The following is a 12,192-nucleotide window of genomic DNA, read 5'->3' on the forward strand; positions in this document are numbered from 1 at the left end:
GTGTATCCATACAATTGAATATTATTCAGCCAGAAAAGGGAACAAAGCAGCAATACATGTTGTAACACGGATGATGCTTAAAAACATTTTGCCTAGGCCCTGGCCGGTTGGCTCAGCGGTAGAGTGTCGGCCTGGCGTGCGGGGGACCCGGGTTCGATTCCCAGCCAGGGCACATAGGAGAAGCGCCCATTTGCTTCTCCACCCCCACCCCCTCCTTCCTCTCTGTCTCTCTCTTCCCCTCCCGCAGCCAAGGCTCCATTGGAGCAGAGATGGCCCAGGCGCTGGGGATGGCTCCTTGGCCTCTGCCCCAGGCGCTAGAGTGGCTCTGGTCCCAGCAGAGCAACGCCCCAGAGGGGCAGAGCATCGTCCCCTGGTGGGAAGAGCATCGCCCCTGGTGGGCGTGCCGGGTGGATCCCGGTCGGGTGCATGCGGGAGTCTGTCTGACTGTCTCTCCCCATTTCCAGCTTCAGAAAAATACAAAAAAAAAAAACAAAAAAAACATTTTGCCTAGTAAAAGAAGCCAGACACAAAGACCATATACTGCACAGTTCCATTTATATGAAGCATCTTGAAAAGGCAAATCTGTAGAGATAGAAAGTAGATTAATGGTTGCATGGGGTTTGGGGTGGAACTGGGCAGTGACTGCTAATGGGCACAATCTTCTTAGGATATTGGAAATGTTTTAAAGGTGGATTGTGGTGATGGGTGAAGAACTTGGCAAATTTATTAAAAACCTTTGAACTGTATGCTTAAAACAGGTTAACTTTATGGTATGAAAATCATCATTCGATGCTGGTTTAATTTTTTAAAAACTTCTGCATGTATATCTCTATATCAAACTCTATTTCCAGTCGAAGACAACATACATTGCATTTTAACAAAAATGCCTATTGCTTTTTATCTCTAGTCAAATTTGAGAAAATTGTAGTTTTAAGATGAGAAGCCCCAAAGTAGGCCCAAGCACAGACACACACACGCACGCACGCACACACACACACACACACACACACACCTTTCAAGCTCTCTGCCTTCATAGCATAGTCATCCTCACCAACACTGGAACTGCTTTCCATGAAGAAAATAACTCAATCCCAGCCTACATGAAGGAGAGGTATAGAGGTACATCCTACCATTTCTCATCATTTTAAATTATGAATTCCTATTTTAATAGATGTTTCTGTTCAATGCTGTTTGTCATAATTCTTTAGCCTGAAAAGCTCAGATACCTTGAGGTATAAACACTGGTGGAATAAATTGCCTGTGTTTAGTGGGGAGCGAGGGTCAACGGGTTGGCAGGAATGAGCCCATGAGACAGACTAGGAAACAGAGAAACAAAAGGGGAAAAAAAGACGAGTTGATAAATAAGGACTTCGAGTTCATCCCCACAAGGCTGGCTGCTCATTGCTCAATGTTGCGAGACACTGACTTCTTAGAGGTTTGCAGTAACAGCTCGCTCGAGCTGGAAATTGCTGTGAATGCGCGTTCTACCTGAGGCTAAGCTTGTAAAAAGAGTTCTCTGGCATCTTTGCCTCACTGACAGGTCTAGGACAGGAGTTGTTCCTTTGAGGGCAGCTAAGTCTGAGCTCCAGCAACCCTGCCCCCTAGCTGTTGACCTCTAGGCTGATCATCAGTGAACTGTCCCATCTCACTCCTGATCTCCCCTAGCTCTGGCTTTCGCAGGCCAGGTCCCTGCCACAGGACTATGTCTTTCTCACTGCCTAGAATGCCCTCGCTCATTCATTCACCAAATATTTACTGAGTACTGGATTTGTCAATAGAACTACCTCTGGGCTAAGTTCTAGTTAAAACAAGGTCACGATGTCAAAAGTAGGTGTTCTTTGTGCTGTGATGGGTGTATAAGGGAGAAATATTGGGGACAGAGAGGTGGTTTTTAAACAAGTCCACTTAGAAAGATATGTCTGGAGAAGCTTACAAAAAGAGAGGATGCTTATATGGTCTCTTAAAAGAAGAGTCGCTGCTTGCAGGCAAGGTAGTAGATTTCATGCAAAGAAGAGAGTGTGTCAATTAAAGCAAAACCCTGGAGCAGTGCTGTCCATTAGAACTTTCTGCAATAATGAAAATGTTCTGTATCTGCACCAAAACAGTAGGCACTCACTAACAAGCACTTGAAATGTGGCTAGAGCAACTGGGAAATGAAATTTTTAATTTTATATCATTTTGATTCATTTTAACTTCTATTGAAATAAGCACATGTGGCTAGTGGCTACCAGAGTAGATAGCACAGCTCTAAAGGCACAAAACAGCCTACCCATTCCCAGAAGTGCCAGTGGTTGAGTGAGGCAGAAGTTTGGGATGCCCAAAAGCAGCTGCTAGAAATACAGCAAAAAAAAAAAAAAAAAAAAAAAAGAGGCCAGTTCATGGAGGACCCTATGTGCAGGTCTGAGTCACTGCCCTGACAGCTACACATAGACATCCCCCAGTGAAGGAACCCCTCCCATCTCTGTCCCTCCACTGTCTTAGATTCCAAGAGTGACAAACTCAAATACTTACAGCTGCCAGAGGCAATGGGGTGAGAAAGGGCACACATGCACGTCATGGGGATCCTGGGCTCCCCGTGTCCATCTGGACAGGGCAAGTCCCATCAAAAGAGGCAGCTGCTACTCAGCATTGTTGCACTCTTTTTATCTCCAATGCAGGCTCAAAATTGCCTGATCGTCAAATGATTCAAGAGAAGACAAAAATCATGACTTATTTTGTGAAATCATTCAGGGTCTAAATGTTGGATACATTTTTTCTTATTTTTTATTTATTTATTTATTTATTTATTTATTTATTTATTTATTTATTTATTTTTATTTTTCTGAAGCTGGAAATGGGGAGGCAGTCAGACAGACTCCCGCATGCGCCCGACCAGGATCCACCCGGCACGCCCACCAGGGGGGGATGCTCTGCCCATCCGGGGCGTCGCTCTGTCTCTACCAGAGCCACTCTAGCGCCTGGGGCAGAGGCCAAGGAGCCATCCCCAGCACCCGGGCCATCTTTTTGCTCCAATGGAGCCTCGGGTGCGGGAGGGGAAGAGAGAGACAGAGAGGAAGGAGGGGGGGTGGAGAAGCAGATGGGCGCCTCTCCTGTGTGCCCTGGCCGGGAATCGAACCCGGGACTTCCGCACACCAGGCCGACGCTCTACCACTGAGCCAACCGACCAGGGCCAAAGGATACATTTTCTTAATGCTCCGTAGGCCAAGGGAAGCCAGCCTTGGCACTGGGATTTGGTCCTTGACCTACAGGTATGCAACCAATACTCTCTCTACCTCTTCTGTTGCACTTAACATGTTATATAATGTGTTTATAATGCCCATCTCTGGGCTCACAATTCCGCAAGGCCCAAAAGGGTCTGCAAGGGACCAAATCTTATATATCCATCATTCCCACAACCTAATACACCTGTAAATAGTCTTTATGGATGTTTATTGGATGGATAGATGGATGGATGGATGGATGGATGGATGGATGGATGGATGGATGGACAACCTCATTCATGAAATGAAATGATTTTGCCAGCCAAGGCAATAGGTCCAAGAAACAGCAGCAAAGGAGTTAAAAGGCCGGAAATGAACTAGGCTTTGGAATAAAGCCTCATTAATTGCCATCTTACCAGAAATCCTCTTCCCTGCAAATCCGCAGGCTGTAAATTAAGATCTGAATTGTTGTTTTGAGCTCAGCTTTCTCCAAACCACAGATTTGCAAACACTTCTCTTCCCGGTAGCTTGAGGCCTCGCAACAGTCTTGAGCTATTAAATTTTGCTGAAAAGTGGGCTGAGACCACTAGGTCTCTTGTGAAAATTACCAGACTCGTGGATGGCTGGTGTGGGATTTAGCAAGATGCCTCTGTCCCTGTCACCAGGGAGAGGCCAGCCCCAATGAGGCACCTGGAGAAGGAGAGTCTCTGACCTCAGAATGACCTGCAGAGCTGCAGGGGAGGGGGGAGGGCAGGAGTCAGCAGGTGGCCTCCCAAAGTGGAGAATCCGAGTCCACAGTCCCTATGCCTGTTCCGCTCCACATTCCTACAGCAGTTTAGGAGAAGTCGTTTCAACTCTGTGCTCCAGTTGCTCCAAGCGATGACTGGGACTAAATGTGCTACACTTCCTAAAGCCAGGTGGATCTTCATGCAGTGATTTCAAACTCATGGCAGGAAGAGGGAGGCCTGAGCCAAGAAGATGCACAGTGGAACTTCTAAAAGATGTGCGGGGTGCCACACAGCAGACGCAGAAATGCCTGCTCCTGACATACTGACGCACGAGACCACATTCCTGTGATTTTTCCTTTGGGGCCATTTTGGAGATATTCTGAATGCCTGAAATTCATTCCTTGTAGAATCGAGAGTGAAAGGCACCGGGCCCTGGCCGGTTGGCTCAGCGGTGGAGCGTCGGTCTGGCGTGCGGGGGACCCGGGTTCGATTCCCGGCTAGGGCACATAGGAGAGGCGCCCATTTGCTTCTCCGCCGCCTCCCCCCTCCTTCCTCTCTGTCTCTCTCTTCCCCTCCCGCAGCCAGGGCTCCATTGGGGCAGGGATGGCCCGGGTGCTGGGGATGGCTCCTTGGCCTCTGCCCCAGGCGCTAGGGTGGCTCTGGTCACAGCAGAGCGACGCCCCGGAGGGGCAGAGCATCGCCCCCTGGTGGGCAGAGCCTCGCCCCTGGTGGGCGTGCCGGGTGGATCCCGGTCGGGCGCACGTGGGAGTCGTCTGACTCCCTCTCCCTATTTCCAGCTTCAGAGAAATACAAAAGAAAAAAAAAAAGAGTGAAAGGCACCGAAAGGATGTTGAGCTGACCCCACTCGCTGGCCAGATGAGGAAACCGAGGCTCACATTGCTCATACCCTGTGTTCAAGGGCACGCCTCTGGTCTCCTGAGCGCAGCCCAGCACTCTCTTATCTCGCACCACAGTGCCCCTTGTTAATCCATATATCTGCATACACCACAGTGTCCTCTCTGAGTCACTGATGACAAAGGCCATTTTTCACAGGAGGATATAATCTGCTAAAATCTTCTCCTGCGTTCCAGGGTAAGAGCTCCCATATTTCACAGAGCACGTTAATCACAAATATCAAGTGATGAGGTAGGAAGAAGGGCAGAGAAGAAAGAGACCCTCACGGACCACGGAAACTTCTGTAATAGGGGCCTATTCTGCTTCCCCTGCTCCTATGACAATACAAGCATCCCAAAGGCTGCTAACGTTTAGCAAAACTCTTTTCAATACCTGGATACAAACTAATATTCTCTTTGAACCCATAGACAATTTATTTAGGAAAGATAATTGATGAGTTATTTATGTTAGTCTCCAGTGTCCAGTGCCACCATCATTGAGATGAAGTGCTCAGGACAGAGTGAAACCCTGTAATTACTCCCGCATGTGCTGTGTGTTGCGGGGAAAGAAAACATAATGCAAAGTGCTTATATATTTCAGCAGCATAATAGCTTGATGAAGATTTCTAAATTTTTCAAAATGTCATTTCTTTCCAAAAGATGGATTATTTCTGTTGGGGTTTAGTCTACCTAATTATTCCTGCCTTGATTACTTAACTACTCCAGATATTTCATCCCTCCATGCCCTTATCATGTTCCACATGTTAGAAGAACCGAGGCAGCTTATTAGCACAAAGTAGACAATCCTGTTTCCTGGTAGTTAGTGTGGGAGGGTGGGTTACAAAAAAGAGCTCTAGGAACCACTGCCATGAAGCAATGGCCTCCCTGCAGCTTCTGGCTTGCAGGGACCTGGGCTAGTCTGCACATGCAGTCCAAACCTTATGGCATCTTCTACACCATTTATTTTCCTTCCCCCATCCCAGGAGACGGAGCATATTAGACGGAGCATATTAATTCTCCTTTGCTCTCCTGCTCTCTGCCCCGTACATTACATAGACTTTGGCTATGGGTTCTGCATTTCTTTCTCCAAATAAGTGCTTCTCATGCTTCAGCCTGGGAGACTTGTTAAGACAGAGACAGCCGGCCCCACACTCAGGGTGTCTGATTTGGCAAGTCTGGGGTGGTGTCAAGAGGGTGGGGAGGGAGGAGGGTGTGAGTGCAACCTTCCTCCCTACTATCTATTCCAGGGGTCCCCAAACTACCGCCACATGCGGCCCCCTGAGGCCATTTATCCGGCCCCCCCCCCCCCGCACTTCCAGAAGGGGCACCTCTTTCATTGGTGGTCAGTGAGAGGAGCATAGTTCCCATTGAAATACTGGTCAGTTGGTTGATTTAAATTTACTTGTTCTTTATTTTAAATATTGTATTTGTTCCCATTTTGTTTTTTTACTTTAAAATAAGATCTGTGCAGTGTGCATAGGGATTTGTTCATAGTTTTTTTTTTATAGTCTGGCCCTCCAACGGTCTGAGGGACAGTGAACTGGCCCCCTGTGTAAAAAGTTTGGGGACCCCTGGTCTATTCCCTCCTCCCTCTGCCATGTTGATGCTGCTGGTCCTGGGACCACACTTTGAGAACACTGCTGTAAAATAATTCTTTCCTTTCTTTTACCAAAATTACAAATTTAATGTCGTGGTGTTTACAACAGGTTAGAAATTCAGACCTAATGGCATTTACTTACTTTGATTTTATAAATATCTATCCAGTGTTCAGCTCTAGAGTGAATAAGCAAAAGAACTAGGCAATAGAGAAGAGCCTTAGACAGTAGATAAGAGTCTCAAAGTGGGAGAGAGGGGTAAGGAAGGACGGAGAGAAGGAAGTAGGAGGGAAGGAAATAAGGAAGGGAGGGAAGGACAGAGGAGGGAGGGGGAGAGGGGAGGGGGGAGGGAAGGGAGGAAAGAAGGAAGGAAGGAAGGAAGGAAGGAAGGAAGGAAGGAAGGAAGGAAGGAAGGAAGGAAGGAAGGAAGGAGGGAGGGAGGGAGGGAGGGAGGGGGGAAGGAGGGGGGAAGGAGAGGGGAAGGAGGGAAGGAAGGAAGGAAGGAAGGAAGGAAGGAAGGAAGGAAGGAAGGAGGGAGGGAAGGAGGGAGGGAGGGAGGGAGGGAGGGAGGACATGGTTGGAAAGGGCAGCTTTCAGATCATCTGTGGAAGGTATGATTCTAAATCTATGCTCTGAAGAATCTGGGAGTGGGCACGGCTCCACTGCTGGATTACACGGAATATGGCTTTTCTCCGTGTTTTCTTATTACATGGGGTCGTTACCCTACCAACAGCGATTCATTCTTCACTCATGCGGGGTCGATGGGCAATGGGCAAGCCCAGAGCCTAGTGCCTGCCCTCGGAGCACCTGTCACGCTGAGGAAAGGAGGCCGGCGCCCTTTGGCTGATCCCACAGCCTGGAAAAAAGCCAGATCCCGCTGCCTTTGAAAGCCTGTTCCTTAGAGCAATCCTGGCTCTCTAGGTTTAATTGTTTCGTGTGTGTGTGTGTGTGTCTCTCTCTCTCTCTCTCTCTCTCTCTCTCTCTCTCTCTCTCTCTCTCTCTCTCTCTCTCTGGTTCATGCAGGCGCTCGGCCTTAAGTCCGCCCCTTGAGCAGCGGCCCAGAAAGTGGGAGGAGCGCAGGCAGCGCTCCGGGCTGAGGCATAGGGTTTCTATTTCCCGATTATAAAGAAGCATTTGTTGGGAGCTGATGAATTGCGGCCGGGCTGGGGCCGGGCCGGACGCGCACCTGTGATGCTCTGCGCCTGCCGGATCCTGTTTATGCATCAAATGTGGCCACAGATTTTCCCTGGCGCTTGGGAAGAGAGAGGAGGGAGGAGGAAGAAGGGTGTGAGTGCAGCCTCTCGCCCCCTACCAGGTGGAAAGCCCCTGAGACTTTGCTACTCAGAATGTAGTCCAGGGACTAGCTTCAACACCCGGGAGCTTGTTAGAAATGCAAATCTCGGGCCCCACCCAGACCTAATGAATCCGAATCTGCATTTTAATGAGGTCCTGGGGTCATTCCCTATTCACATTAAAGTTTGAGAAGTAAGACTCTGAGGTCCACGGCACAGAAAAGGTTAAGAGCTCCCGCTCCCTGACAAGGAAGGGGAGGGGAGGCGAAGGGGGAAAAGTTCAGTCCCCGGTTTGGAAAGGGGGAGTGGAGTGTTAACCCTGAGGTTTGCCTGCAGGAGTAGAGGACGGAGAAATTAACATATGGAGTGAGTTAGTGGGGAAGGTCGCGGAAGCTGGAAGTAAACACGAGTTCGGGGGATAGTTCAATTCATCGGAGGGGGGAGAGATGGAAAGAGAGAAGACGGGATAAGTGTGTGCCACCCACACTCCCAGGCAGGTTGGGTGTGTTGCATGCTGGAACCTTTACCTCCGTCTGCTGCGTGTTTTCCGAAACTCGCCTGAGACGTTTTAGCACGTACAAAGGGTAGATGAGAACACAACAGCGGCTGGAGCTGATGGCAGGCGTGGAGCTGAGCACCTGGGAGTTTCTTAATAAGCAGACTGACATGTGGTGAATCAAATTTTAATGCGCAAAGAAAGAGAAAGTACACGGTCATAAAAAGTGTGCCCAGCATCGCTGCGCCGTAACCAAGAGGACACGCCTGGCAGTGAGCCCCGTTAAAGCCTGTAAGGGCCAGGGTCGCACTGACCTAGCAGCAACGCATGTCTTTGCTCAAGAGCCACCCTGCTTTCTATTTTCTGCACTAATGGAGGGGAGAAGAGGTACTAAGCATGTTAAAGAGAAGGTAATAAAAAAAAAAGATTTGGACTTGGTGTAAGGGCAGAGACATACATACACAAAAGCCTTTCTCCTCCCCCATCTGACCCTCTCTTGCCCTCGCCTGTTGTCAACCCTGCTGTAACCAGGTGGCTGTGGTGAAGGGAGGACGCCCGAATGAAATCTCATCAAATCCAACGTAGGTGATACACTTTCCCACTCCCCTCCAGGCGTCTTCAACAATTTTGTGTGTGGAGCAGGTGCACCAATGGAAGTCACACACCTATCAAGTTCCTGCTTGCCCCCAAGGTGGTGGGATAGTTACAAAACTGGATAATCCACTTGGATCCAATCAGGTTTCAATAGACTGGTACACAGACTGACTCTGTACAAGTGGTATTCACTTATTTATTTATTTATATGCCCCCTCATCTTCTTTCGTAAAGGTTTTGAGGTGATTTGTTAGAAACTGTAGTAAATTACTTTCTATTTTTTAAATAAAAAAAAATGTAAAAATCAGGTTGAGTTCCAGTATGAATTAGGACTGGAAGTAAAATCAGTGTGGATGGTGATATTTAATAGGAAAAAAAAAAATGAACTGCTGTCCTCGAGCTAGAAAGCAGAAACCCAGGTGTAGGGTGTGAGAAATGTAGCTTAGCAACATCTCAGGTTAAAAAGAAAAAAAAAAACCTCTCTAATGGACAGTAAGCTCAGTCTGAGTAAAGAGTGGAATATGGTGGTTGGAAAAAAAAAAGAATCCTGCCCTAGGCTATAATCCCAGATGTCTATACAAAGGGAAGGAATGGGGCCCTGGCCGGTTGGCTCAGCGGTGGAGCGTCGGCCTGGCGTGTGGGGGACCCGGGTTCAATTCCCGGCCAGGGCACATAGGAGAAGCGCCCATTTGCTTCTCCATCCCCCCCTTCCTCTCTGTCTCTCTCTTCCCCTCCCGCAGCCAAGGCTCCATTGGAGCAAAGATGGCCCGGGCGCTGGGGATGGCTCCTTGGCCTCTGCTCCAGGCGCTAGAGTGGCTCTGGTCGCAGCAGAGCGACGCCCTGGAGGGGCAGAGCATCGCCCCCTGGTGGGCGGAGTGTTGCCCCTGGTGGGCGTGCCGGGTGGATCCCGGTAGGGCGCATGCGGGAGTCTGTCTGTCTCTCCCCGTTTCTAGCTGCAGAAAAACACAAAAATAAATAAATAAATAAACAAACAAACAAACAAAGGGAAGGAATGGTCCTACTTTTCCCCACTCTATCAAGACCACACCTGAAACACACATTCGGCTCAGTTCTGAAAGTCGTACTTTGAAAAAGTCTTTGGCAAACTAGGCACACTCAGAAGAGAGCAATCTGGAGAGCGCAAGATGGACTTACAATTTATCAGCCAGCACTGTGGCCCATGGTCCCACGACCGTGACATTATCAGGGGTTGGGTCAGCCAACCCACACTGTCTACCACGGGTGGGTTTCAAGTTTCACGCTTGAGAGCCTGAAAGGATGGTAGTGCCATCCTTGGAGACAAGAAATACAGTGGAGGAATAGATTTGCTGGGCACAGATGGCAGATGATGAGTTCAGTCTTGGACATGTTCAGTTGAAAAGCCTGTGAAGTATCTAAAAGCAAGGATGTTAAGTGGAGAAATTAGATGTGAGGGTTTGGATTGCAAAGGAGAGTTCTGTACTTCAGACAAGTATGGATTGAAGCCCTCGGTGTAGGCGAAGTCCCTCAGGAAGTGCAGAATGAGAGGCCTAGAAGGGCTCCAGGTAAGTACCAGTTTAGCATTTAGGCATGTAGTTAAAAGAAAGAGAAGAGTCTGAAAACTGTGCTAGGAAGAAACAGCCAGAGAGAGAAACAAGAAACCAGAAGAGAATGTTCACACAGGCTATGGGAAAAGAGGCTTTCAAGGAGGAAGAGAGACAGGCATAGCTCACGCTATTGACCCCTCCCCATTTCCCTGAAGCCCTGCTCCGAGCTTACGCACAGTTGGGCTGTTCCTTCCTACGCATGCGCACAGACTCTGCCTTGAGTACTTGTCTCGCTCTACGGTGGGCTTTCTCTGGCCCTGTGAGAGATTGCTCAGCCAAGTGCAGGAGCAACGTGGAAGATAGGGAGCTAAACATTCCCCCCCCCCAGCATCCCTCAGCCTAGTGAAGAATGAATGGGGGAGCAGGAGCCATTGGAGAAATACCTCAGCCTTCCCAGTCCTGAGCTGGATCCCACACAGGCTCTCAGAGGACCCCCTCAGGGGACTGAACGCCAGTTGCCCCCTGCAGCAACCCACTTTACTGGCTTTGCTCTCTTCCTCATCTTATTCTCCCTACTCTCTCTACTATGCTTACTGGCATCATCTCCGTGTCAGCAGCCTGCACCCAAGTCCTCGTCTCCCAATCGGCTTCAGGGGAACCTTCAGACAATGAGCACAAATGGAGCAGGGTGGCCGGGGAAGGCCATGACCACGCCTGCTGGCAAAAAGCCCTTCGGTAGATATCATAAAGCCTCCTGGAGCCCACAGTACACGTGCCCACAAAGGGAGATGGCTCGGTGGAGGCACAGCAAGAACGGCCAGGACCTGGAGGCCAGAGCTGGGACAATCTGACTCTACGAAGCAGAATTGCATTGTGGGGTAGTTTAAGTTGTTTCAGGGTGTTGGCATGGCCATGGATCTAGAAGGCAACGAACCCACCATTTATTGTCCTGAAGGTCTTCTCAGTCCCCACGGAGTGCTGGGTCCACTGTAGTGTAAGCATCCCTCAGGAGACTTTAAGGAGGTAATGGAGAGCCGCCCACCACAGGTATCAATGTCTTGTTTTAGTCCTTTGTATAGTTTAGTTTTTGCTTTAGAGGTTAAGTCAAACTAAAAGCAACCTTGAACCATGCTCCAGTCATCATTTTCATCCTTGAACTAGGACCAAACTCTGAGGACTGACCAATGACAGAGGTCAAAATACACGAGAGAAGGACGGACCAATGAAGCCTGGCTTTGGCGAAGGGAGTCAACAATGACCTTGGGCCGAGCAATCTCAGAGGTGTGATGGTGGCTGAGGCCAGGTGTCAGTGAGATGAGAAGTAAACGGAAGAGAAAAGGTAAGGACCGTAAGGGGTAGACTACACTTCCAAGGCTCTGTCCTTAGAGGGGCAGGAGAGATCCAGAATCATAGCTAGAGTATGATGTAAGGTGACGCAACCTTGTTTTGTTTGTGTTGTCTTGTTTTGTTTTTTTGATTTTAGATGGAGGTGAGTTAGGGCAAAGCCATCCTAGAAAGAATGTATTGAAGGGATAGATAAGAAGAAGGTTGGTGAAATGCATCTATTGGGGTGGGGGTGGCTTGATGGAAGAAGGCTATCTCTTCACTAGCCTTCAAGTGAGGAGGAAAGAACAAGAAACAGAAGGTCACCCTGTAGGTAGTGAGAAAGGAAAGGATGTTCTTACCTGGTAACATTTATTTTTCACATTAAGGCAGGGAGTAATAAGAGAAATGAATTCTTATTCCAACACTCTTGTTCACACATAAGAATATTTATTGAAGCTTTTGTCATTATTGCCCCAAACTGGAAACCCAAATGTCCATCAGTTGGAAAATAGAAAAACAAAATCTGGTATATTTCATATAAT

The 12,192-nt window shown here is 48.6% G+C and overlaps 1 non-coding gene across 1 annotated transcript; it reads right to left on the reverse strand.

Moving 5' to 3' along the window:
- Nucleotides 1–3,094: 3,094 nt before the first annotated feature.
- On the reverse strand, nucleotides 3,095–3,170 carry TRNAT-GGU (transfer RNA threonine (anticodon GGU)). Its single transcript has one exon. It is a non-coding gene; the product is annotated as a tRNA-Thr (tRNA).
- Between the last annotated feature and the right edge of the window lie 9,022 nt (nucleotides 3,171–12,192).

This window comes from Saccopteryx leptura, chromosome X (genome assembly GCF_036850995.1).
Source record: "Saccopteryx leptura isolate mSacLep1 chromosome X, mSacLep1_pri_phased_curated, whole genome shotgun sequence".
Taxonomy (NCBI): domain Eukaryota; kingdom Metazoa; phylum Chordata; class Mammalia; order Chiroptera; family Emballonuridae; genus Saccopteryx; species Saccopteryx leptura.